This window comes from Medicago sativa, chromosome 1 (assembly GCF_051527215.1).
Source record: "Medicago sativa cultivar Bolivia chromosome 1, Bolivia_mono, whole genome shotgun sequence".
Lineage (NCBI taxonomy): Eukaryota > Viridiplantae > Streptophyta > Magnoliopsida > Fabales > Fabaceae > Medicago > Medicago sativa.
In genome coordinates, this window is record NC_140749.1 from 20,800,448 (window position 1) to 20,827,283 (window position 26,836).

The following is a 26,836-nucleotide window of genomic DNA, read 5'->3' on the forward strand; positions in this document are numbered from 1 at the left end:
TTCAATCTTTAGCTTATTCACGTATGTATTCAATTTCTGTAATTTTATTGTGTGCTATTGATATACTCTATCTTACAAGTTTACCACTCAATATTTGATATTCACAATATATTGTGCATATTGGTTCGCAAGCATGAGAAGTTTCTTTACCCGTGACATCTATAATGGGAGGCCATATGAGTTTTTATGCATTTTGTATTCAATTCTTTATAAGTTGACATATTAAAGATGACTACTATGCATCTAACTATAGATAGATAAATGTGATCTCTATTGTGATCATGACTTTATAGTACTGTTGTTAGTTTCTCCAATTTCTTCAAAAATGTGTTTCTCCAATTTCTTTTCATTATTTTGTAAACAGAGATTCTGCTGATCTGTTCATTTTTTCTATGTCATTTCTTCTCTAATAAGTTTAGTTCTTTACTTACTTTGTTGTATACTTACAGGTAAAATTGTATATATCATACACTAATCTGCATTTGTCCATCCAAGATAAAATTAGTAGTTATAATTCAATTAGGTATACATGACATTATAATTGGTATTGGTAGTGCTCTTACTTGAGCTTCGTGATTGCAATTATTCGTTCCAATTTCTTTGCTTTTTCTATATATTTCAGTTCTCTATGTGATTGGGTTCTTTTGTATATGAATGAGAAGTCAATTGACAGGACACTTACATCCTTTTATGGTATTCATCATTAAATTTCTATCATTCTCTTCATTTTTGCAGTTGGAAGCCCTCATAAGCAAGACAACAATAAAAGATGCAAACGTATTCGCACGGGTGCCAGTTGGATGCTTAGATGTTTTTTGAAGGAAAATGTTTAGTTGTTGTTAGTGACTGATATTATTACGTGTACGCACGGGTGTAGAATACTTTGTTGTATTTAACGTGTCTGATATAATGAATTGTTAATTCCTGTTATTGTTACTCATGTGATTTTGTAATGAAATTTCAATTAGATTATATTTAACATGCTTTTAATTTACTGTGTTCATTATCGACCCGAGCGAAGCGCGGGTGCACCATCTAGTCTATATTAAAAATGACTCTAGTGGCTAGGTTGTTTGGAACCATCTAGTTTAGGTTAGGTACCTTCACCATCGGATCAACATATTGTTGGTTAACTTGAGTTTTATGACCAAACCCGAGGGTAAATATCAGTTGGTCTTAGATTTGGAAGGTTAAGCTTAGTGAGAATGTTTGACACTTCACTTGGATCTGCATGCATAATATCTTTTCTAGTAACAATATTCTTCATATTCATTATACGATGTCTGATGCTTCTTGTTATATATGTTAAGCTACTTTGGAGAAATGTTTTTGCATATGTTGCGAGATTTCCCAAAATCCAAGTTGGTTTGGCACATGATCAAGTTTGATTTTTATACATTCTTTCAAGATGACAACATCTTTTTTTGTTTAACATACAGAGATACAAAGATGTTGTCATCTTTTTTTATACATTTTTTTTTTTGTTTAAGAGGGATTCAAAATGAATTGCTAATGCTACTTTATTTATATACAATTAATAAGTATCTATGGTAAATTTTGTCAAAAAAAAAATATCTATGTTAAATAATACTATAAATTATATACAACTTTTTTTTTGAAGAAGGGAAAATGAACTCATTTATTAATTACCCAATTCCCCATGCACAAGGAGTGTTCACAGAGAAACCAAAAATTCGAACACAATATACAATCGAGAAACACCACAACACACCAAAACAGAAACTAACCGCAAACTAACCGTTACAAGACAACAGATTAATCAACCAATTATGAATATCAAAATCAAAACCTGATTTCCCGACTTTCATCCATCGTAAAGTAATAACCTTAATGCAGTTACTAATTTTAGACAAGAGTTCTCCCTTTTGATGGAAACAACGGTGATTACTTTCACCCCAACCTAACCAAAACGTATCTAGCCATATCATATGTATAAACATTCTCCTTTTTTTTGAAAAGCCACAATAGCGCACTAAAACTAATAGCATGATCAACCAAAACACTAGGCTTCACGAGTTGAAGACCAAGCCATTGCAAAACAATATCCCATGACCCTCCAAAATTCGAGCATCCCAAGAACAAATGGTCAAATGATTCCTCGCCACATCCAGAGACACAAACATTTATGTTGGATTGTAAAATGTCGTGTCTCACCAAACTATATTTAACAGCAAGACAATTCCAAAGAAGCCACCAAGCAAAGATAGAAACTTTTATCAACAGGCAACCGCCAATTCCAAAAATCTTCCATATGTACTCCCTCCGTTTTTAAATATAAGCAAACTTGCCTTTTTAGGTTCATGCATTTAATGATGTATGTGGTCCATATTATGAACCACATACATCATTAAATGAATGAACCTAAAAAATCAATTTTGCTTATATTTAAAAACGGAGGGAGTACCTTTAAAACAACATTATCCAAAATCGTACCCCACATATCCTCCTCCCATGAAAACAGAATATAACACCATCTGCCCCCCCCCCCCCCCCCCCCCCCCCCCCCCCCCCCCCCCGTCTCCCACACACAAAAAAAAATGTTTTATTCCCATTTCCCACCTCCCACACCAAATTATTATCAAACCCACAAACCACCCTAAGCAGATGCAATTAGCCCCGCCATCGCACACCATACCTCCTACCATCCCATATCTACCTGCACAAACTCTTGACCACAAACTATCCTTCGCCACCTGCATTCTCCAACACCATTTTTCTGAAAATATCAGATTAAACTCACTTATAATATGCACCCCAAACCCTCCATTTTCCTTAGATAAACAAATGGTATCCCAAGAAATCTTAGGTATTTTCCTAATTTTTTGACTCCCCTACAAATAAAACATTTAAATAAAGATTCAATAGAGGAAACAATACTTTTGGGAGCCTTGAAGAATGAGAGAAAGTAAACTAGAGAATAAAAAACAAATTTCAACAAAACTAATCGACCACCCAAGGATAACTGATGAATTTTCCAACCCAAAAGACGTCTTTGAATGCGGTCCAGTAATGAGTACCAAAAATGTAACTGCATATGATCTCCACCAATAGGAAGGCCAACATATAAATAAAGGGTAAAACACAAGTTTTACAATTCTTGACTAATGTTGCTTCATTCAACCAACCATTAATATCATTCACTCTTGTTAACATACGTTTGTGGAAATTAACCTTTAAACCTAGCATGACTTCAAACAACATAAGGACTTCTCTCATAGTACGAACATTATCCCAACATTTTTGTGAAGGAAAATCGAATTCAAAACAGAATAAAGCAGCGGATAAAATTTTCGATTTTCTTTCCTTGGATCGTTACAAATTACACATGAATCAGTGATTTGATTGTTACCTCCAAAGTGTGGAGTCTGGAAACTGAAAACTGGAACTGGAATCACGATCACAGCAAAGCAAGCAGCAAGCAGCAAAGCCTCTAGCAAGTCCACACGAACAGTGCTCCTCCAAATCTCGGTGCTAGCCAAGGGATCAGAAGTTTTAGAGAAGTAGGGTTGCTCTAAAACGTGTAACCAAAAACTTCAGCACTAGGGTTCTATTTATAGAACTTCTAGTGTGCGCTGCAAGTCAGAAGTCACTATTGGGCTTCAGTAAGCCCAATAACGAGTTTAGTAATTCTACTAACTAATTAGCGTTATTTACTAAACGCACCCCTTATATAAGTCATACTTATATATTTCTCTTTTGACTGTTCTTTGTGTGTGACCCTATAGGTTCTAGTCACGTTGGCAATAATATTAAATCTAATATTTAATACTATAAACAATGAGCGGTATCTAGCAACACATCATTGCTACCCAAGTGACAAGAATGTCAAGTGATCTGACGAAACCTTTCCATGATAATACTCATGTGTACAATTACTCCTTTGTCTCGATATCTTTATTGATCCCAAGGCATAGATATTGTCACCCTTGTATAGATCAATGTTTATATTTCTTGATTCCAAAATATACTGAATAACGAATAAGTCCAATATCTTATATTGACTTAGTTCGGCATGGCCATGCAGTTTTACAGTCATATTTCATCAAGAGGCCTAAAGATATATCTCCTGTTTATGAGGAGGGACAAATCTCATCTAGGACACTCATGTCCCTCAGCATGATTCATCAAGTACCCATCAACCAACGTTATGGTTATCCTTTTACAGACAACGTTAGAATGACAACAAAGCACTTGAGTCCACATCTAGGGATCATAGTGGTTTCAGGCCTAAGAGTGATATACACTATTATCATTGTGAGAATATCTTATGACAATTTCATAACTTAATATGTAGTATTCTCACGGTGGGTCAATCCAGTATAAATATTACTCCTAATATTTATACTTATGTATAGACTTAATATCTCATATCTATGACCCATGAGATGCGGCCATCAGTCTACATACATAATAGTCTCGACGCTTTATTATTATCCTTTATTCATATTAAAGCTTTGACTACGGATACATTTAAGAATAGCGTTCTTTATGATAATGTAATCTCATGATTAAATCACACTTAATATATTATTACATGAACTATCTATTCTAAGGACAAATTCTTAGACAATAAAAATCGATTAGGCCTACTCATCTTACAATCATTACAACGAAACCAAGTAAAATTCCTCCCACACATCGGTCAATCAGACTGAACATTATCATCAATAAAAATCTTAAAATGTACCCAATCATCACAATGAATTATAACACCTTTACCTTTTCTTTATTCCACGGATCGAATGGAGTTATATTCACCACAAATGCACCAATTAACTAACGGTTGAGCCTCAATTAAAGTAGACAGCCATCATAACGATTTTTTTTTTTGAGGAAACCATCATAACAATTTTTCTCCCGCTACATACGACATGAAAACATAATGACAATTTATATACATCATTTTAATTTAAATTTCCCTATTGGTCAAGTGTCACAGATTGAATAATCAGGTACTATTAGGTTTAGAATGTTATTTAGAAAACAAAATGCACATTTACTATTTGATGAGGTGTTAATTATAAATAACAAATTGTAAATTATTGAATATGACCACAATTCGATTCTTATACATAAGATTTGTCCTTTCAATGCCATACTTTTTTTTTTCTTCATCTCAATCATGTGCAACATTCACAAAAATAAAATTACATCTGTCATGTTTGGTTTTAATTGTAATCTAGGAAGACATTTTTTCTATCCACATTTTCTTCCCAAATACATATAATATGATATAGATTTTATCTAATTTTGAATGATTTTATTTATTTATATTTGATTTTTTTTACCAATTTATTTATATTTGATTGGAAAGCTAGTGATTACAAATATTATACTCCCTCCGTTTCAAAATGAGTGTCGCTTTAGCCAAAAAAAATTGTTTCAAAATGAGTGTCGCTTTCAGTTTCCAATGCAACAATAACTTTTTCTTTTCAATTGTACCCTCCAATTAATACTCTGCACACTACTTCCAAAGTATTATTTTTAAAACTAACCAATAGTTAATAAGGATAATTTGGTAAAATAACCATTCTCTTTCTCTTAATCATTGCATTTCTTAATATGTGTGTAAACACCTAAAACGACACTCATTTTAAAACGGAGGGAGTAATTTTTTTTATTTTTAATAATAAATAAAGATATGTCCTCGCGGAAATAGTTGATGCACATTATGTGTGAGTGTTGTAAACTCCAAGATATTGAGTTTAATGTTCGCTAAAAAATGTCGTCATTACTTGTTTGTTTTGCATCTTTTAATTTAAAAGAATATACCAAAGGAATATACCATTTATTGAATGAATATTGTGAATACAACTTGTATTAATGTGTTGGTTTAAGATAGGGTAATGTTAACCGGTGCCCCCGAGGCACTGGTTAAGGAGTCAAATATAATAAATATTACAGGAACTTGTGTTGTCAATTTTTCAAAAGCATAAAAAGTGTTACTTTCATTTTAAAACTTTCTTTTTTTAGTTTCCTTAACCAGTGCCCCTGGGGCACCGGTTAACATGACCCTTTAGGATATCATACTTATATCTAATCTTTGTTAACACTACTAATGACTTTGCAAACCCTAACCCTAAAGTTTTTGGCTCCAATTCATTCTGGCCATTGGATAGATCTTTAACCTTGAGATACACTTCCGATGCGGAAAGTCACGCCTCATTATTGCTAGCATTTTCCAAAGCTTTATTTTCTTTGTTGGCTTCTTTGAAACTCATTATCCTCCAATTCCTAGATTGACTCCACACTTATCGATGCCCACCTCTTTCTCCTTCATTTTTAACGTTCTCTTCTCTCCTCTCCCATTATTCCTTCTTTTTGGAATTCAGATTGCTTTTACTCAAAAAAAATCTCTTCCCCCTTTGAGTTGTTCATCTTCCACCTCACTCTCGGACATTCAAACAAAAATTCTCTCCCGTCGCCGCAGCTCTCTCCTGTCGCCTCTCTCTCTCTCTCTCTCTCTCTCTCTCTCTCTCCGTCTCGAACATCAATTCTGTTTTATTCCTTCGTTGTTCAGGTTTGTGGATATTGCAAAGTTTCTTTCAAGGAAACTGATTTACCCAATTCTGCTCTCATTACTCTTCACCTTCAATTTCCTTCTTCAACTCCAAGCTTTGTTTTCTAGGGCATGGTTGTTCTCCCAAGCATGTTTGCACATGATTTTGGGGACCAAATTGATCGCTACACAAGGCTAGTGGAGTCATACGTGTTGCAGGGTGTTGTAGCCTTAGTTTTGAACTGTTTTAAATCTTGGCTGTGTAACCTTGATCTGTCAAGCCTATCGCCGTAGTTTTGAAATTTTTTTCCTTTTTTTTTAGATCTATTATGTACTATGGATTGATATTTATTTTTGCTCTTTTGTTGCTATCATGTTTAATGGTTTTGGAATTTTCTGTCATCTATTTTTATTCTGTTTTTGTTACAGTTATATTGCACTGCTTCTATATCTTTTATTCTTCTATAATTATGTGTTCTTTGTTTGGAGAATTAATAATATTACCATAACAAGTGGTATGAAAATGATTTACGGTATCAGAGTTGAAATCTGATAAATTACAGGGGAAAATTATGAAATGCAGTAATGTTTAAAATAGCGTTTTGATGTAAGACACTAATTATATGTTTTAAATCGCGGCGTTTACCTCCATGACTATATTGATAAGTTGTACTTACGTAATTGGAGTAAGCATAAATATTCATTATTGAACATTATTGAATTTTGCAACTAATATAGAAACAATATATAATTAGCGCCACTTCAAAAAATTGTTATTATTTTGAATGACTAACTGAATAGTATAATATTTTTGACAGAGTATGTATATAATTATGAATGTCCCAATTTTTTTTGTTTCTATATATGCCTTCATTGTTTATTATTTTTGGCTTAGTGAAGTGCATTTTCATTCTAATTGTTGTTACTATTTCAGGTAAAACTTTTATTTGGTGAGCCATGTCGTTTGCTTTGCGCTCAAGAAACTTTTATATGTTGAATTTTTTTATTTTCTATGTAATTGATCATACCGTAATATATTAGTTTCTCCTTTGTTTATGACCCGGGCGATAGCACGGGTAAAAGTTCTAGTATGAAGAAGTTAGATATGCTCACTAATGGGTTCCATTATCATTAATTTTTTTCTGTAAAAAAAATAAAAACCTTGGAAAATGTAAAGTAAGAAAAACTTGACACAATCGATAAACCTTGAAAAATGTAAAGTAAGAAAAACCTGGCACAGTCGATAAACCTTGGAAAATGCTACTTTACTAATGACAAATGCACGAACAAATATGTACCTACTACTAGTTGCAACTTACACCCACCGTCTCTTCCTCGTTTTTAGTCGAATATTAATTTACTTTGTTGAATTTTTATAAAAAGAACACATTCTTCTCTTTCCTTTATTACTTGTTCTTATTGTCGTAAATTTTTGTACTACCAATCTCCATTACCATCGAATCATTATAAATTTAAAACTTTTTTTTTAGAAAACTATAAATTTAAAACTATTCAACATAAATGTCATTTTTTATTTGAACTAATTTTAAAAGATTTATTTTATCTTTTCCTTCAAAAATATGCTTTAGTTCATATATAAAGTGAGTGACGGTATGAGAAAATGAGATATAAAAGTTAATAAGAAAATGAGATGCATGATCTTCACCCTTAAGAAAATACGAACAATATTAATATTAGATATTTTCAAAAATTAAAAGTTTTCTAATTAATTTCCCTAAAAAAATAAAATTTCTAATGAATTAAAAATTCTTCTTAAAAATGTAATTAATTCGGTCAAAATACAGTCTCTTATTATTTTTGACCAAAACTATATTTTTTAATTAAGTTCCCTAAATTTTTTCTTCTAGCAAATGTAATTAATTCAGTCAAAATACATTTTCTTGTTATTTTTGACCAAAAATATATATTTTAATTGATACGAACAAATCACCAAAAATGTTTTCAAATTAATCCGAACAAATCGTAACCAAAAAAAAAAAATCCGAACAAATCAACTGATCCACATCTTTGTGTTTTTCACTCAAATAAAAAAAGAAACAAAATAAAATAAAATGTAAATATTATGATCCTCTCAATTTCTTTCATCATTATAGTTAAGATATGTAAATACAAAAATGTGACATTTAATAAGTCAATATATTTTTTATACACCTCAAAACATTTAAAAACTTTCATAATTGTCTTCATTTCCTTTTTTTTTTTTTTAAGAAGTTAAATTAATCCATCCAACAACTAAGAAATCATAACATTTCCCTTCAAAAAAACTTATCATCATCCTAGTCAGCATCATCATCATTATCCTCTTCATTGCACAAGTACGACAAATTTTGAAACCGAAAAAACAATTAAGGTAAAAGTGACATAATCACACATCTCACAATTTCCTTACACACTAAGATTTTCTTCTTTGGACAAAAAAATATCTTAACCCATCCCAACATCAGAAACTTCACACAAGTACAACAATATATAATACACACACACTATCTCTTCCATTTTCATTTCTTACAACCTTTTTGTCCAATTTCTTAAATCCAATTTCTCAAACCCCATCTTCTTATATCACCACCACCACCTTCATAAACTCATTTTCTGCTTCACTTCATACTGAAAACCTTTATTTATAATAATAATAAAAAAAACAAATGTAAGTATCATATCACCATGAATCCTCATAATTCGAACCAAACCTTTCCATCAGTACCACCTGGTTTCTCTTTACCAAACCCAAACCTCAACGTAAACCTAAATCAAAGTCTAAACCTAGAACAACTTAACACCACCACCACCATGAATCCTCATAATTCGAACCAAACCTTTCCATCAGCACCACCTGGTTTCTCTTTACCAAACCCAAATCTCAACCTAAACCTAAATCAAAGTCTAAACCTAGAACAACCTAACACCACCACCACCATGAATCCTCATAATTCAAACCAAACATTTCCATCAGCACCACCTGGTTTCTCTTTACCAAACCCAAACCTCAACGTAAACCTAAATCAAAGTCTAATCCTAGAACAACCTAACACCACCACCACCACCATGAATCCTCGTAATTCGAACCAAACATTTCCATCAGCACCACCTGGTTTCTCTTTACCAAACCCAAACCTCAACGTAAACCTAAATCAAAGTCTAAACCTAGAACAACCTAACACCACCACCACCACCATGAATCCTCGTAATTCGAACCAAACATTTCCATCAGCACCACTTGGTTTCTCTTTACCAAACCCAAACCTCAACCTAAACCTAAAACAAAGTCTAAACCTAGAACAACCTAACACCACCACCACCATGAATCCTCGTAATTCGAACCAAACCTTTCCATCGGCACCACCTAGTTTCTCTTTACCAAACCCAAACTTCAACCTAAACCTAAATCAAAGTCTAAACCTAGAACAACCTTACACCACCACCACCACTACCACCCCAAGAATGGCGATGATCCCACTTGTTCGAATGACGGATCTAGGGTTATCGGAAAAGCGTCAAATGCGGGATGTTGTTCGAAGGACTAGGATGGTCTATGATTCGGTTCGTGTTTTGGCTATGGCTGAAGATGAAGGATATTTTAATGCTAGAAGAGTGAGAAGTGATTTGAAAGCTTCTGCTACGATGAGGAGTCGAGGATTGTGGCTGAATCGCAATATGAAGATTGTTGGCGCGATTCCCGGGATTTGTATTGGTGATGTGTTTTTGTATAGGATGGAGTTGTGTGTGGTTGGTTTACATGGTGAACCACAAGCTGGGATCGATTATTTGCCTGGAAGTATGAGTTCAAATGGCGATCCGATTGCTACTAGTGTGATTGTTTCTGGTGGATATGAAGGTGATGTTGATGAAGGTGATGTTATTATTCTCTCGGGTCATGGTGGGCAGGATAAGAATCGGAGGCAAGTTTTTCATCAGAAGCTAGAAGGAGGGGATCTTGCTATGGAGAGGAGTATGCATTATGGGATTGAGGTAAGGGTCATCCGCGCTGTGAGGTACGAAGGTACTTCTTCAACTTCAGGTAAGGTTTATGTTTATGATGGTTTGTATAAGATTGTTGAAAGCTGGTATGATGTTGGTAAAAGTGGTTTTGGTGTTTTTAAGTTTATGTTGTCGAGGATTGATGATCAAGCTAAGATGGGTAGTTTGGTTTTAAAGGAGGCTTTTTTGCGTAGGAACGATCCTGATTATAAACCTATGTGTATTATATCTCCTGATATTTCCAACGGGATGGAGCGTGTTGGTATAAGGCTTTTTAATGATATTGATGAATGTAAAGATCCGATGTATTTTGAGTATCTTCCTAGGGCTACTTTTTTTCCCTTTGAGTTTCAGCCAAGGGGGAATGAGACAGGTTGTAAATGTGTGGGCAGTTGCAGGGAAGGATGCATTTGTTTCATGAGAAATGGTAACAGCTTTCCTTATAGTCAAAGCGGTCTTCTCTTGAAAGGAAAGCCGGTCATTTTTGAATGTGGTCCTGATTGTAGCTGTCCGCCTCATTGTCGGAACCGTGTTACACAACAAGGGCTTAATCATAGGTTGGAAGTGTTTAGATCTTTGGAAACTGGTTGGGGAGTGAGGTCATTTGACCTTATTCAAGCTGGCACATTTATATGCGAGTACAGCGGGGTTGTTCTAACAAGGGAGCAAGCAGAAATTATGACTATGAGTGGTGATTCTTTAATATATCCGAATCTTTTTCCGAATAGGTGGACGGAATGGGGTAATTTATCTCTGATAGATGATGGTTATGCTCCTCCTTCGTATCCATCAATTCTTCCTTTGAATTTTGCTCTGGACGTGTCTAGAATGAGGAATGTGGCTTGCTATATAAGTCATAGCTCAACTCCAAATCTGATGGTTCAGTTTGTTGTGTATGATCGCAATAATCAATTTTACCTTAAAACTATGCTGTTTGCGATGGAGACCATCCCTCCATTGAGAGATTTCAGCCTTGATTATGGTGTAGATGATGATGTGTTGATTCGCGACCTCGCAATGCACAATTGATGAATTGAATATTTTGACAGCTTCCCAAACTTTATATTATGCTGAAGCCATGTTGTGGGCATGTTTTCATTGAAGCAAGGCTACTCCTTCCATTTAGCGTATTTATTGTGTCCATTGTCTTCCATTTGATTTGTTGTACTTTCCTTTTGAGCTTTGTCGAATCTTCATTGTAAACTCTTTTAGCCATATATGAGTTACAAACATTATTCATTATAAACTGCTATGTATTCAATGTCTTATTTATTATATATAGTTTGCTTTGGAAACTGGTTATTATCATGGTTGCTATGATATATGTATGTAAACCTTTCATGCCGTTTCTTATGTTTCGAATATTCCAAATATGTTTGCTTCAATTTCTTTGGTCTTGTATGTTTACTTCCATTTATTGTTAACTAGTGTAGATGATGTTCCTTTGCCTGAAATGTCTTCCATTCTCTTTTAGATTTTAGGTCCGTTTTTATCTTTTTTTTTCGACAAATATTCTTGCACATTTACCCCTTGAAGAAATTCCCCTCTTGTTTGAATATTAACCTTGTTCGGTATACGTTCATGTGTTGTGCATGGGCTAAACTATCATTTTAAGATATATTTTAATTTTTATATTAGTTATTGTAAAAAATTGACGCAGTGGTCAAATTACAATCATTCATAATTGTGACTTTATAAAATATAGTTATGATCAAAGTCAAACATTTTTAATAAACCAATACTTATGATTGATTGACGGTGCACAAATTTTTTACATTGATTGTGTACATAAATTTCATTTTTTAAGACAATATTTTTTTGCATTTTTTTTTTTGCTTTCCGTCTGACAAAACTTAAACAATTAAGTTATTGAAAAGAAAATGGGCGTCTTGGATTAAAACCTATACAACCGTAGTTAAGTCTTGTTAATGTTGTTGTTAATGATGGTGAGAAAAAACACAAGAAGAAGGGTTGAATTGTGTTGGTTTTTTTAAAAAAAAAATATATATAAGCCTTTATCAAAAACAATTCAGAATCCGATAAGAAGTTGAGTTCTTATCGGAGTTTGAAACAGAGTTCTGAAGCGAAATTAATTTAAACACAGAGAGAGTGATGAGTGTCGCGGAGCCGTCGGAAGCAACTATGAATATTTTTGGGTGGAAAAGGTGAAATGACTCAAAATTAAAATGAGGTGGAGAAATGGAATGGATAGACAGGGGCGCCACACACTTTCTAATCCAAGAAAGATTGATAAGTCGATGGATGCGAGGATCGCCACAAGAAAAGAATTTCTTGATAAGATCAAGGATGGTTCAATCCAAAACCACAAGAGACAAAGCTCTCAATACACACATGTGTAAAATTCTACAAAATTCAACTTGTTCTTATTTCATAATGAAACTTACAATTTATAGAGCTCTTGCTCTAATGAACTCAAAGGACACTAATAAATTAAAATACACCTAATATTATTCTAAAGAAAAGAAATAAATGACATACTAGCCTTACAATTATTCTAAAATTAAAACACTAAAATTATTCTTTGGAAATTAGTGTGAGTTGCATATTATCTTCATTTCCAATTGATGAAAGCTGCTCAAAATTCTGGAACCGTTACAGGCTGCCTCCCTTAAATGAAATGACTATCAAGCTGCATCCTTTAAAATCTAAAACCGTTGCTGCTCATAGAACTATTCTGAATGGAATGAAATTGGCATTTATTAGTGAGTGGCACTTAAATGACCAATGATTAAAGTATGTAATGCATGTGCTGCCCTAAAGGTATTAAGTGCTCAAATGATTCTTCCAATCCCTTCAGTTACGCATGTGAGCTGTTCACCTTGTTTCAAACTGATGTGCAACACTTCATAGTAAAAATAAGCCATTTCACTAACAGCAAAATTATTATATTAGCAAAATAACATGCTAACATGGAATTAAAATGAATAAAATATTTTTATTCATTTTTTCATGTATTTTTTTATATGTTTCCTTCCACATGCTTAATGAGCTCTTGATCTCATCAGAGAGAGAGAGAGAGAGAGAGAGAGAGAGAGAGAGAGATAGAGAGAGAGAGAGAGAGAGAGAGAGAGAGGACACAAGCAAATGAGTCCTTATATATGAGAAGTTATGAGACCCGTTGTTGAAGAGTGCCAACACATCAAATGAGTCCTTGAGAAGCTTGGTCAGAGAGGTTGAATCTTTTCCTCAATTAGATAATGTCGTTGAGTAGTCATTCAAAATTCCTTTACTTCTAATGGAATGATCCGTTACATATTCTTTGTCCTTGAATTTCTTTGCTTGTTTCTGCACGTGGTCAGAAGAAGAGAAATTGTACTACTCATAGTCTGATAGCGACCTTTCTTGAGAAGTCGGCTAACTGGCCAGAGTCTTCAGCTTCTGACGAGGTCTTCAGATGCTTAAGGCCTTCAGAGTCTTCATTCCTTCAAATGATTCTGATCTTTAGATGCTTCTAAACGAAGTTCCTCTTCTGATTAGAACATTGACTTTCTGGTTGACCTTCCTCCAGATCTTGTTCCTAGTCTTCAGCTTCTCAATTACTTCAGATGTAGTCTTAAGTGTTCAGAATCTTGATGTTATAGAGTCAAAACTTGAGGCAATGAAGAGGTTCTTAAAGAGGAAGATTCTACATTCTTTAAAAAATCTATTATGTCTTGATCATTAATAGTTAAAAAAATCTACATTCTACCTTCTTTAAAATCAACCCTCAAATTAATCAAGCTCTTAGACTAGAAAGGTGAAATGTAATATCTATTATATGTACTTTTTATGAAGCACCAGAGCTTGATGGTTTTCAAACTATATTTGTAACTTTTATTGTTCCAATGTGGGGGTAATTTTTAGAAATTGGTTTTTGATGCTTTTACTATTGGAAGTATAGCTCCTAAGATGATTGAGACTCTCATTGTTCTTATATATGTAATTCTAAAAGTTTTTCGTAAATTTGTTCGATTTGTCTTGTCAATGTTAATTTTCCTTAAACTTGTGTCAAAAGTTTTGTTTTGTTGAATTAGGCCACACTTGGAAAATATCTTTGGTCTGCTTAATTCAAGGTAGTTTTATTTATTGTTGAAAATGCATTGATTGCTTAAGAGCTAGTTCACTACATGCATACCAAGAAAGTTAGGTTGGCTTTCTTATGAACAAGATTGATTTTGAAAGGGCTTATGATAATGATCATTTGAATTCCTTGAAGCTTACACTTTCTAAATTTGGTTACTCTCATTTTTATAGTTATACCACATCATAGACGGGGCCTCTAGAATAGAATAATGACATGCTTTGTAATTTCATTCATAACCATGGGTTGTGGCAATGGGATCCTATACCTACTTACTCGTTCTTAATCTACTTACTATATATAAAACCCTATGATTTTACCATTTTGCCCCTAAGAGGGGCATTTTTGTAATTTCCTATTGATGGGGTGTGGTTAGTGCCACCTCATCACTTTTAGGGTGCATTTCTCATTTTGCTCCTCACCATTTTTTTAAGGCTAAAGTGCACTTTTCCCCCCTATCTTTCAAAAAGTTGCGATTTTGGCCCCCTAACTTTGAAAACTACAATTTTGGTCCCCTAACTTTGAAAACTGATGAGAAGACGACACGTGTCCGAAAAAAGATAAGGGGGTTAAAAGATAAGGGGTCATAATCGCAACATTTTAAAAAGATAAGGGGTCAAAAGACATATTTCCCTTATGTTAGGGGGTTAAAAGAGCATATTTCCCTAAACATGGGGGGCCAAAATTGTAGTTTTCATACTTCTGGGGCCAAAATCGCAACTTTTTGAAAGTTAAGGGGGAAAAGTGCACTTTAGCCTTTTTTTTAATTATTTTATAATTTTATATTTTTATAACTTTTATAATTTTTATATTTTTAATAACTTTTAAGCATTTCCTATTTTGCCCCTCACCATTTTTTTAATTATTTTATAATTTTTATATTTTTAATAACTTTTAACTATTTTCCAATTTTTATTTTTTTAACTATTTTTCAATTTTTCACCCAAATTCAGTTGCTTATACATTGCCGTTGTGGGAGATTAAGGTATCGTTTAACTCGGCTTTTTTCCAACTTCTCTACATTTTTAAGGAGAAGTTAGGTCAAACGCACTATCAATTATTTTAATTTCAATATTGTTTAATCATCACAACCTCACAAATTTTTTTATTCACAATGTCATTTAATGATACCAAATACTTTTATTTCCTTTCTTCAACCTCGCAATTATTTACACACACACATTAACGTTTAGAGTAATATTTTATGTCTGTCTGACTATGTTTTTGTTACGCTGATGCATATAATTTTTTTAGTGTTGCTTGGTTGAGTGCTACCTCACCGATTTTTTTTTAACTATTTTCCAATTTTTATATTTTTAAAAACTTTTAACTATTTTCCAATTTTTTTTATTTTTAACTATTTTCCAATTTTTTTTCTCTCAAATTCAGTTGCTTCTACACTGCCGTTGTGGGAGATTAAGATACCGTTTGAACGGATTTTTTTTTTACTTCTCTACATTTTTAAGGAGAAGTTAGGTCAAGCACAATATCAATTAAGTACTTACTAGAACGGGAACTTTTTTTAATGCATAAAATTGAATGGAATGAGCTTTGGCCAAAAGTTGTTGAATGCTACTTTAAAAAACTACTTCTCGACAATATGTTTCACAAGCACCTCTTTCCAACTCACGTTGGGAACCTTTTCTTTTATTTTTTAATATTATATTTCAATATGTTTTCTTTTCATTTAACTTTATTTTATTTTTTTGAACCGTTCCATTTAATTTTATTATCTTTTTTTCAAAAGAATTTTATTATCTTTTTATCACTTATATATTTAATTTCAATATTTTTTAATCATCACAACCTCACAAATATTTTTATTTCCTTTCTTCAACCTCGCGAATATATATACACACACACATTAACGTTTAAAGTAATATTTTATGTCTGTCTGTCTGTTTTTTGTTACGCTAATGCATATAATTTTTTTTAGTATTGCTTGGTTGAGTGCTACCTCACCGATTTTTTTAACTATTTTCCAATTTTCATATTTTTAAATTTTTTTGACTATTTTCCAATTTTTTTATTTTTAACTATTTTCTAATTTTTTCTCCCAAATTCATTTGCTTCTACACTGCCGTTGTGGGAGATTAAGATACCGTTTGACCCGGTTTTTTTCAACTTCTCTACATTTTTAAGGAGAAGTTAGGTCAAGTACAATATCAATTAAGTACTTACTAAAAAAGGTACTTTATTTTAATGCATAAAATTGAATGGAATGAGCTTTGGCCAAAAGTTGTTGAATGCTACTTCAAAAAAATACTTCTCGACAATTTATTTCACAAGCATCTCTCTTCAATTCACGTTGGGAACCTTTTCTTTTATTTTCTAATATTAAATTTCAATATGTTTTTTTCTTCCATTTAATTTTTTTTTAGTCGTTCCATTTAATTTTTTTAAGGAGGTTCCATTTAATTTTATTACCTTTTTTCAAAGAAATTTTATTATCTTTTTATCACTTATATATTTAATTTAAATATCGATTAATCATAACAACCTCACAAATATTTTTAATCACGCTATCATTTAATGATACAAAATATTTTTATTTTCTTTCTTCAACCTCGCAAATATACAGACACACATATTAGCGTTTAGAGTAATACTTTATGTGTGTCTGTTTTTTTTGTTACGCTAATGCGTATAATTTATATAAAATTTTGATTTTAATTAAAAGTAAAATTGTAGATGTCTTTTCTTCAAAAAATGTATAGATGCCTAAAAAAATTATGCTTATCTTATATATATATATATATAATGCACCTTTATATCGTAACAAACTATGCATATCTTTTTCTTATTCAAAAAAACTAAACATTGTTAAATAGAAAAGGTATTATTTTCTATTTTGTCAGCATTAGATAATAGGATTTTGTATAAGTTTGATAATGACCCGAAAGATATCTTTCCTTATGTAGTGGGAATATAGTTGATGTAACACTATGGGAAAAATACTCTGTAGCTTTATCATTTACCATCTATTTACTTTGAGTTCTTTTCTTCCATTTTGTAGTCAATGGCAACCCAAATATATGTAACAATTGGTCAGGTTCGAGGCTGCTCATCAACCTACATCATCCGGTTGTTGAGAAGTTTAAGACTTAGTAAGTTTGCAATATGATTTCACAATACAGTGTTAGAGTAACTTATTATTTCACAATCCGATTTGATTGTTTTTTGACCATGTTTCTTGAATTGTTGTCGTGACCTTAACACTTCTCAAGCTCAGAGTCAAAGCTTCAGTTAGAGCTTAAGTCAGAGTTCGACTTCTTCTCAACGTACTTCGTACAACGATTTTTCCAAACTGTCTCAGGTTAGGCCAATTGCTGAATTTATAAACTTAGTCAATGTCTGCTTTTTTTATGCACAAACATGCTTTGGGTTTTTTTATGCACAAATTAAAAATACATATTGCATTATTCTTTATTTCATGTGCATAATTTGTGTTAGGAAACATACTGCATCACTATTTGAAAAACAACTAAATTCAATCCTAACCAGTTTGGATTGTATTATGAGAGTTGCACCAAATGTTCGAAGACATCAATGTCAAATGGTGCTAGCTATATACGCACATGCGGAAGTGATGCTTAATTTCCGTTTGTTTCAACAATGTTAATTGGTCAACGGAGTACATATAATGTACATGCATGCATTTATCTAGACTTTATAGGAAGATAATAGGAAGATAAATTAGAAGTCATGCTACATTTTCTTTAGCTTAAAATCTGTTATGCTTCCTTTATTTTATAAATTATATGTAACTATATTCGCATACATCTTATCCATATAAATATGCATTAGACTAATATTGCAGTTATTTTCATGTTTAACATTTCCCAAACGAGGTGTCAAGAACAATTCTGAAAGGAAAGCGCAAAACAATCACTCTCATTGATGACCAGACACAGAGACAATATAACTGTCACCTCATTACCGCCAATAGAGCAAGCTATGAAAATTACTTGGGTGAGCAGTGGTTCAATTTCTGCAGATAACGAATTTGATCTCGAAAAGTCACAGAAGAACTTGCAAATTCGAGTTGTTCCAAAGTAGATCTTTGTTGTTGAACTATTTGAACTTCTACTATTTTGACGTATCGCTTTGGACTGTAGTCGTAAACTATCTTGACTTTGAGATGTCATTTGTTCTTTTCATTTTGTCTGATGTAAATATTGGCAAAAATCCCTTTTTGGTTAGTCTATGAAACCTGCAATCTTTTTTATAAACCTAACTATTATGTAGCGTTAATCTGCACATTGTTGGTTCCTTCATTGGTTCCAATTAGTATCATGTTAATTGTAATGTTGTTTTCCTAATCTCTTGAACAAAATAAAACATGCTATTTTCCTACAGTAAATCTTTATAATGCTTTGGTAAATGTTTTAAAAATGTACATATATATAACTTCTAATTAACACTACAATTTGTTTTGTACCTAGCACTTCTCAAATGAGATATCAATGACATTTCTAAAAGGAACACGGAAAACAATCACACGCATCGACAAACAAGCTCAAAAAAGGTATAAGTGTCGTTTGATAACGGCAAAGAGAGCAAGTTACAAAAAATACTTAAGCGGTCAATGGTTCAAATTTTGTCGAGAACATATGTTAGAGGTAGGTGATAAGTTAATTTTTGATCTAGAGAAGCCACCTAAAAATATGCACGTTCAAGTCGTTTCCAATTAAAGATTTGGTGTTCATGATCCGCACTTTCAACAGATCACCTTAACTCTAATCCTAGATTAGATTATATTCACTCACTGATGCTACTACTTTGCTTGATTTCATTTGATGTAAATATGGGTATCAATCATTTTTTGGTAACTCTATAACAACAACACTCTTTTTTATAATTTTGGATAATATGTAAATTCACACATCATTGGTTCATTTATTAGTTTCAATTGTTTTCATCCTAAATATTATGTCAATTCCTAATCTCATAAACTGATATATGTTCTCTTAATCAACCCATACATATTTTATGATGAATCACAATGTTCCATCGTTTTAACATCTCTTCTTTTGAAGAATTTTTTTTATCGAATACGTTATAGAACCCGTGCGAAGCACGGGTTTGTAACTAGTTTGTATGGAAAATTTAGATTTTATTATTTAGGAAAGAATTAAATATAATCAACGGTTACCTATAAGGGTTACTAATAATGGATCTACCATATCAATCTCTTTTTTTGCTGATGGTTGCTTACTTTTTACCAGAGTTAAATTTCTCAAGCCCTACTAGTTAATGAATTTCTTCAAGCCTTTGTCAAGGCTATTAGTTTGACAATGAATATTCATGAATCAAGTTTTATCCCCTCAAAGAATGTACCTTGGTTTTATGTGTGTAGATATTCGAAGGTATGACTAATTTTAAACACATTTATAATATCAGCTTTGCTATATATCCCGAAGGATATTATAGCGAGAGATTCCCGAAAAGCAGTCTATCCAATTAAAAGTGTTGCTGGCCCGCAAAACATGGGTGGGTGGGGTTTTTAGTTTTTATTTTTTTATTAAGCAGTCAAGTAAAACTGAAATCCAATGGTGCTTATTTTGCCAACACATTCGGGTCTGTTCACGAATTTGCATATCGGGACGTTTATATTGAGAAGCGTAATGCTAGTTATAGCCAGAGATTTCTACCCGAAAGCTTCACGACAGTATTTCGGCTCAATATTTGTTCCTAATTTATAGCACCACCTTCCTTGTTTTGTGGCCAAGCACAATTGTGATTGGTTAATTGCTATTCTTGATGTAAAATTTTCATATATTAGTTGACCAATGCTAGCCAAGTCGGTTCTCAACTCTATCCCAATCCAACGATGCATTACATTTGGCTTCCTTATGGTATTTACAATAAAATTGATTCTTCCATTATTCAATCACCAAAGTGAGGAGCTCTTGGTATCACCTTGAGTTTTATGACCAAACCCGAGGGTAAATATTGGAAAATGTTAGTTACATAAACACCCTTTATTCACACACCCCATTGTACACCCCATGTACTTGGGACATTTTGGTAAATTCATCTCACAACCACACTTTCTCTTTCATCTAGGTTGCCACATATGTCAGAATTTTATGTGGGTGTAAGGGGTGTATTGCCACATCTCACTACTCTGCACAGTATGTTTCCTACCAACCATACTCGCTATATTCATTATACGACGTTTGATGCTTCTTGTTGTATACGTTAAGCTACTTTGGAGAAAATTATGCATATATACAAGATTGCCCAAAAGCTAAGTAGGTCTACAAGATCAAGTTTTATTTTTAGAGCAATGATATTTGAACAACCATTTGGTACAACTTTCATAACAACCTTCTTTTTCTCTCTTCTTGTTGGTCAAAAACAATGGAGAGAGAAAAAGGATGAGAGAGAGTAAGAATATAATGTGAGTATGAGAGAGAAAATTGTCTAAAAGTTGTCACAAAATGGTTGTACATATATCATTTCTCTTAGAGAAATGATATTTTGACAACCACTTTTTGACAACTTTTGGACAACTTTCTCTCTCATACTCACATGATGTTGTTGTCCTCTCTCTTCCTTTTTCTCTCTCCATTGTTTTGACCAATAAGAAGTGAGAAAAACAAGGTTGTCATCAAATGGATGTCAAAATATCATTACTGTTTCTCTTATTTTTATATACCTTGTTTCGAGATGACAATGTTCCTTTTTGGTTTAGAATACATGCTAAGTGTGAACATAATCCTTTCTTCCTCATTATTTGTTGGTTTATTTAGAAACCGAGAAATGAAGTTTTTTCTGATATAAATCACCTTCTCTAGAATATTCTTTGCCTAATTTATTCCTTCTATACTTTCAGCATAACATTTTTTTATGGTCCTTCTCAAATTTCAAACCCATATTACTATATTGGCACCCTCCCCCTAATAATCTGGTTAAATTTATGTTAGTTATGTTGGTAATTCGGGAAGATCGAGCTTTTGTGTTCTTTCCAAGAACTCTTTATGGGGTTTTATTACTAGTTTTGCAGTTAGTTGCATTTTTACTTCAAATATTTATGCAGAGTTCCTAGATACTACATTCTCTTGTGATGGATATGGGTTGAGTTTTCATATATGTCAGGATCAACTTTTTCCAGCAATGGTATCTTATAGATCAAATAAGTGTATTGGCATTTCATTACAATATTTAAGAAATTGATGAACACTAGCAATATGACTTTTATAGTTTAAGTGAATCGCCAATCTTACTTTATTTATATACAGTTAATAAGTATCTATAATAAATTTGTCAAAAAAAAAAGTATCTATGGTAAATAATATAATTTATATACATCATTTTAATTTAAATTTCCCAATCCTTTATATCTAATGGTTGCAAACATGCTTACCCTAATTGCCAACCCTAAACCTAATTTTTTTGGCTCCAAACTGTTCTAGCCGTTGGATGCATCTGTGTAGAGATCTCCACATAATCCATCTGTTCCCAATCACTTCAGATTCAAATGCAATTAATAAATGTTGTTCCATTTCCTATGTCATTTACAACCTTCACTCTCTCTCTCCCCCCTCTCTCAATCGCTGCGTTATCATTTTTCAAGACACTCATCTTTTCTGCCTAGCTTCATTTCATTACCTCTCTCTCTCTCTCTCTCTCTCTCTCTCTCTCTCTCTCTCTCTCTCTCTCTCTCTCTCTCTCTCTCTCCATGCCAATGCCACCATCGACCCTTCCCACCAGAATCCATCAGGCTTCACTGTATCACCACCATCATCCTGGCGGCACCAACTCTGGCCGATCCGCAGCCGGTGCTGATTCCGCCGCAGTCGGTACTGATTCTGACCCAACACTTTCTTCTAGCTCAAATCGGAACCTCTACTATTCTCTCTCATTTTTGCTCTTCTCTAAATCAGCTTTTCTTCATCCTCATCGCATCCACTTCTGGCCACTTTGATGATGTGTTTTGGAGAGGAGGGTCAGGCTTACAGAACAAATATGAATGCTAGAGAGGGTGAGCACAGATGTGGCGACGGTGGTGGTGACGGTGAGTTGAGATGGTGATAGATGACGTTAATGGTGTTCAAATTTGAGGTGAGGATGGTAACGACGGCGGTGAGGTCTGGGGACGGGCAGCCATGATGTCCTCTGAATCGTCTTCCTCTCCATAAGTGGGTTTCAACTTCCTCACACCACTCAAAGCAGCGGCCACTGAAGATAGTTGTTGTGCCGTAGCATCTTCGCTTAAGATGGATTTTCTGCTCCTATTCAATGTCTCGACAGTTGCTGGGCTGTTTTGATGTTAGTTTTTAAGTTTGATTTCATTTTCATGTTGCAAATGGAAATTCAATACTCTTAAATTTATTTCATGAACATTTGATGTGGATTTGATAGTGATAACTTGAGTTGAAACTTTCTGCTTCTTGATGTAATCGTTATTTGATTGTTTTTGTCTTCTCAACACTAGATTTATTACAATAGATTCTTTTATTTTTATTTTGTGTTTTAGTAGAATTTTTTATGCAAACTTGCAAAACTTATTTGGAGTTTACAAATTACAATCATAATTTCATAACTCAAATGTGTTTTCTTCTCCATAGAAGTAATTGGATTGTGATGTGTAAATGTGTACGAGACTTTTAAGGACCCATTGAACCTTTTGTTTATTGGAAGGAAAGAATTCTAGCAAAACTTTAGCAAATATATGTTTTTTGGAGAGAAAAATCTGATAAGAAATATTTTTCTGGTCTTGGCCCATTTGACCTTGAGGTATCCCAAATTTGAGATTACAAGTTTACGGAGTATTGTATTTAAATAAACAGGTTTACATTTCTTTTTGGTTTGTATCCCTTTCCAAATTTGACTCTTTTTGATTGTGTGGTGTTGTCTTTCTTTCTTTTATGTAGGTTTGATTTGTGATGTCTTGAATCCCTCAATGCAAGTGTGGTAAGAATTAAGTATTGGAGATCTTTAATTTTAAGACCCCCTGTTTCATTTCAGAAATGATTTAGTATTGTACTTGCAAAAAAGTACGGTAAGGATATTAGGATTCTAGGGTTTAGACTGATGATTGGATGCCTTGAGAGTGCTCTCAAGAGTGGTATTTATAGCCTGCTATGGGCTTGGGCTTCGGTTGCTTGGTTACCAAGCAACAAGGGTATTTGTGTATTTTGGGCGATTGCCAGAGGCTTCCAGAAGTTTAATGAGGCGGCGCCCTTTAGGGGGCGCGCCAGGGCTCAGGAATCCTTCTAGAGGGCGCCCAGGCCTTTCTGAAGGGCTTAGACCCTTTTTTTGGAGGGCTTCTACGCCCTTAGGAATATGATGACGGTCCACAGCCCCCCAAGCACAAGTCTTGGGACAAGGCAGTGATGATGACGTGCGAAGAGTCTTTCTGGGATCATTTGATTCATCTAGGAACATGATGACGGTCCACAGCCCCCCAAGCATAAGTCTTGGGACAAGGCGAAGTGATGATGGTTTCATGTAATCCTGCTATGTCGCCGGACCATTTCGAAGGATTTCTCCAGGGCGGTTTACGAATGTCACGGAGACCCCGAGGGTAGATATATATCCTGAACTTGGAGCGTTGTACTGAGTCTGTCATGGAATGCTTTGACGGAACCCGAGGGTATATATGTTCTGTGTGCCCGAATCCTACATGCCCCCCAAGCATGAGTCTTGGGACAAGGCGAGATGGTTGGTGATCCGGGTTTGCTCCGTGTATGTTTTGCTCGAAGGAGGTCGCCATTAGGCGATCTCGTATGTTCCTTTTGTATGGCGAGCTCCCCAAGGCGCTCTCGGGGTGTTTAAGGACCTTTGATATGCCTTTAACCATTGATGTCCGCCACGTGTCTTGATCTTAACTGTGCCTGACACGCTTCCCGAGGCGGCTTTTGCTCTCCCTTAAAAACGGATTTCTAGGTTTTCATTTCTTCATTTTTCATTTGTCCAACGCTCCTTGCTGCTCTCCTCTTCGGTTCTCTTCACGTTTTGTTTGCCGGTTTATAGCATTTGCAGATCCGTCTTCCACTCCTTCGCAGGTACTTATTGACTTCTCGTCCCTTCTTTTTCCCTCTTTTTGTATTTTTATGTTTAGAGCGAAAAACGTTAGTTTAGGGGATGGTTCTAATTAGGGAGTGCGATGGTGAGGGGAGACTGGTCCAACCCATTGATCCGATTGAAAAAGATATCTTGAGGAAAGCGTGCCTGAGGCACGCTACCGGTGCTGATGGGATTATCAATTGGGATGCTTATTACGATGGGTTATTCGGGGAAGAATTGTTTAGTGACCTTTCGAGCGAGTCAAGTGCTAATTCGGGCCATGATAGTGATTGTGTGTTTCTGTCTGCCACTTCTGGGGCAGCTAAGGAGGACGAGTGCTGGGAAATTCGTCCGCTTCAGGGGACTTCGAGCGCAGTGGAGGGGAAAAGGTTACCTTCTAGGTTAATAGGGATGTCCCTGTTTGCGGAAGAAGTGTTGTTAGAAGAATCCCTTTATGTTGATGTTTCTGCTATGGATTCATTTCGAAGTAAGTTCGATATTTCGGCTACCGGACGGGAAGAGGAGGTGGTGCTGTTGTCTTGTGATCCAGACGAGCGCGTGTGTGATCAAGAGATGGCGGGCGAGGGGGACGAATCTTACTTTGTCTATACCGCCGTCTTAGAGGAATTTGGAGTGAAAATTCCTTTCACACCTTTTGAGATGGAAGTATTGAAGTTTTTGAATGTGGCTCCCACACAGATTTTTCCTAATAGCTGGGCGTTTATTCGTGGTTTCGAAATTCTATGTAAGTTGCTGGGTCTTGAGCCTTCTGTCGCCGTCTTTTTCCAATTTTATGGTACCAAAGATGTTAACAAAGGAACCTGGATAGCTATCTCTGCTCACTCTGGAAAGAGGCTCTTTCCCACTTACGCTTGTAACTTTAAGAAGGAGTGGCGGGATACCTTCGTTAGAGTGCAGGGGTCGCCTGGGTGCTCGACGTCCTCAGTTCTGGTGAACGGCGAGCCAAAGTTTCCTCTTCGGTGGTCCAGTGCCCCTTTGGCGGTGAAAGGGTATGACTTGGATGCGATGTCGCCCTATGAGCATGAGCTAACTCAGTTCCTGGAGAAGTTTCCATTGACAAATATTCATGACCTGTTAAATAGGGAGGGCGACGTTGTCCGCATGGCAGCCTATTTGCGTGAGTGTCTTTCAAAAGTTTCGCATTTGTTTTGGTTTTGTCATTTTATTTGATTTATTCACCTGAGTTTGTTTTACTTTGTGCAGGCGAAATGTTGCCCCTTACTGGCGCGGAGATGAGGAAGTATTTGGCTGAGTTGGAGAGAAGTAAGAACCCTGAGGGCTACGTGTCCAGCAGTCCCGGGGGCGTTTCCTTGAGGAGGTTGAAGAGGAAGGAGTCCGTTAAAGGTGATTCTGGTGTGATTGAGGTGGACGATTTAGAAAATGCTGGTGGAGGAAATGCCCCTACTCCGGCGGCCTCTCCCTCGTCTAAGAAGGCGAGGACGGGTCGGGGATCGAAACCTAGCAGCAGCCGCCCTCCTTCGGGAAAAGAAATTGGAGGGACTTCGCTGAATGATGACTTGATGGACTCTTTCTGGCATTCCGGATTCGACATTCGCCGGTACAATACTATTCTTGTTTTCTTAGGCGTTGATTCCTTTTGGTCGTTAGGTCTTTGAATTTTAGTGACTTTATTGTTTGATGATCTTGCAGGTATATGAAGGAACAGGTACCCTTTACTAAGGTGGACGTGGAAGCTGGAGTGAAAGCTAAGTGCAGCGACCTGGTGGCGGATATCCATACTGCAGCTTTGAGAACTATGCTGTTGAGCCATTGCTTGGAGACGAAGTATGACCTGGTGGAGAAGAAGCACAATGATGCTGCGGAAGACGTGGAGAAATGGAAACATAAGTCTTCTGGACTTGAAAGCCGCCTTAAGGAGGCGTTGAAGGACAAAGCAGCTGCTGAATCCGCCCTGGAAGAAATGAAGCAGGCTAAGGAGGATGCGGAGGCGGAGAAGGACGCGACGAAAGCTGCGTTAGAAAAGTCAGAGTTGGCGGTAGACGAAGGGCGGCGGGCTCTAGCGCTATACTTTGAGGACGGCTTTATGCGTGCTAAGGAGCAGGTGCTTTTATTTAATCCTGAGGCCAAAGTTGAAGAGCTTGATCCCTTCAAGATCATCGTGAACGGCGAGTTGGTGGACGATGAATAGTCTTGTACTTTTATATTTGTTTTTTATTCGAACTAAGTTTCTTGGTCTG

At 34.9% G+C, this 26,836-nt stretch overlaps 1 pseudogene across 1 annotated transcript; it reads left to right on the forward strand.

Moving 5' to 3' along the window:
- Positions 1–9,055: 9,055 nt before the first annotated feature.
- On the forward strand, positions 9,056–11,814 carry LOC146953515 (histone-lysine N-methyltransferase family member SUVH9 pseudogene; annotated as a pseudogene). The gene has a single exon (XR_015010614.1). The product of XR_015010614.1 is annotated as a histone-lysine N-methyltransferase family member SUVH9 pseudogene (transcript).
- The last annotated feature ends 15,022 nt before the right edge of the window (positions 11,815–26,836 follow it).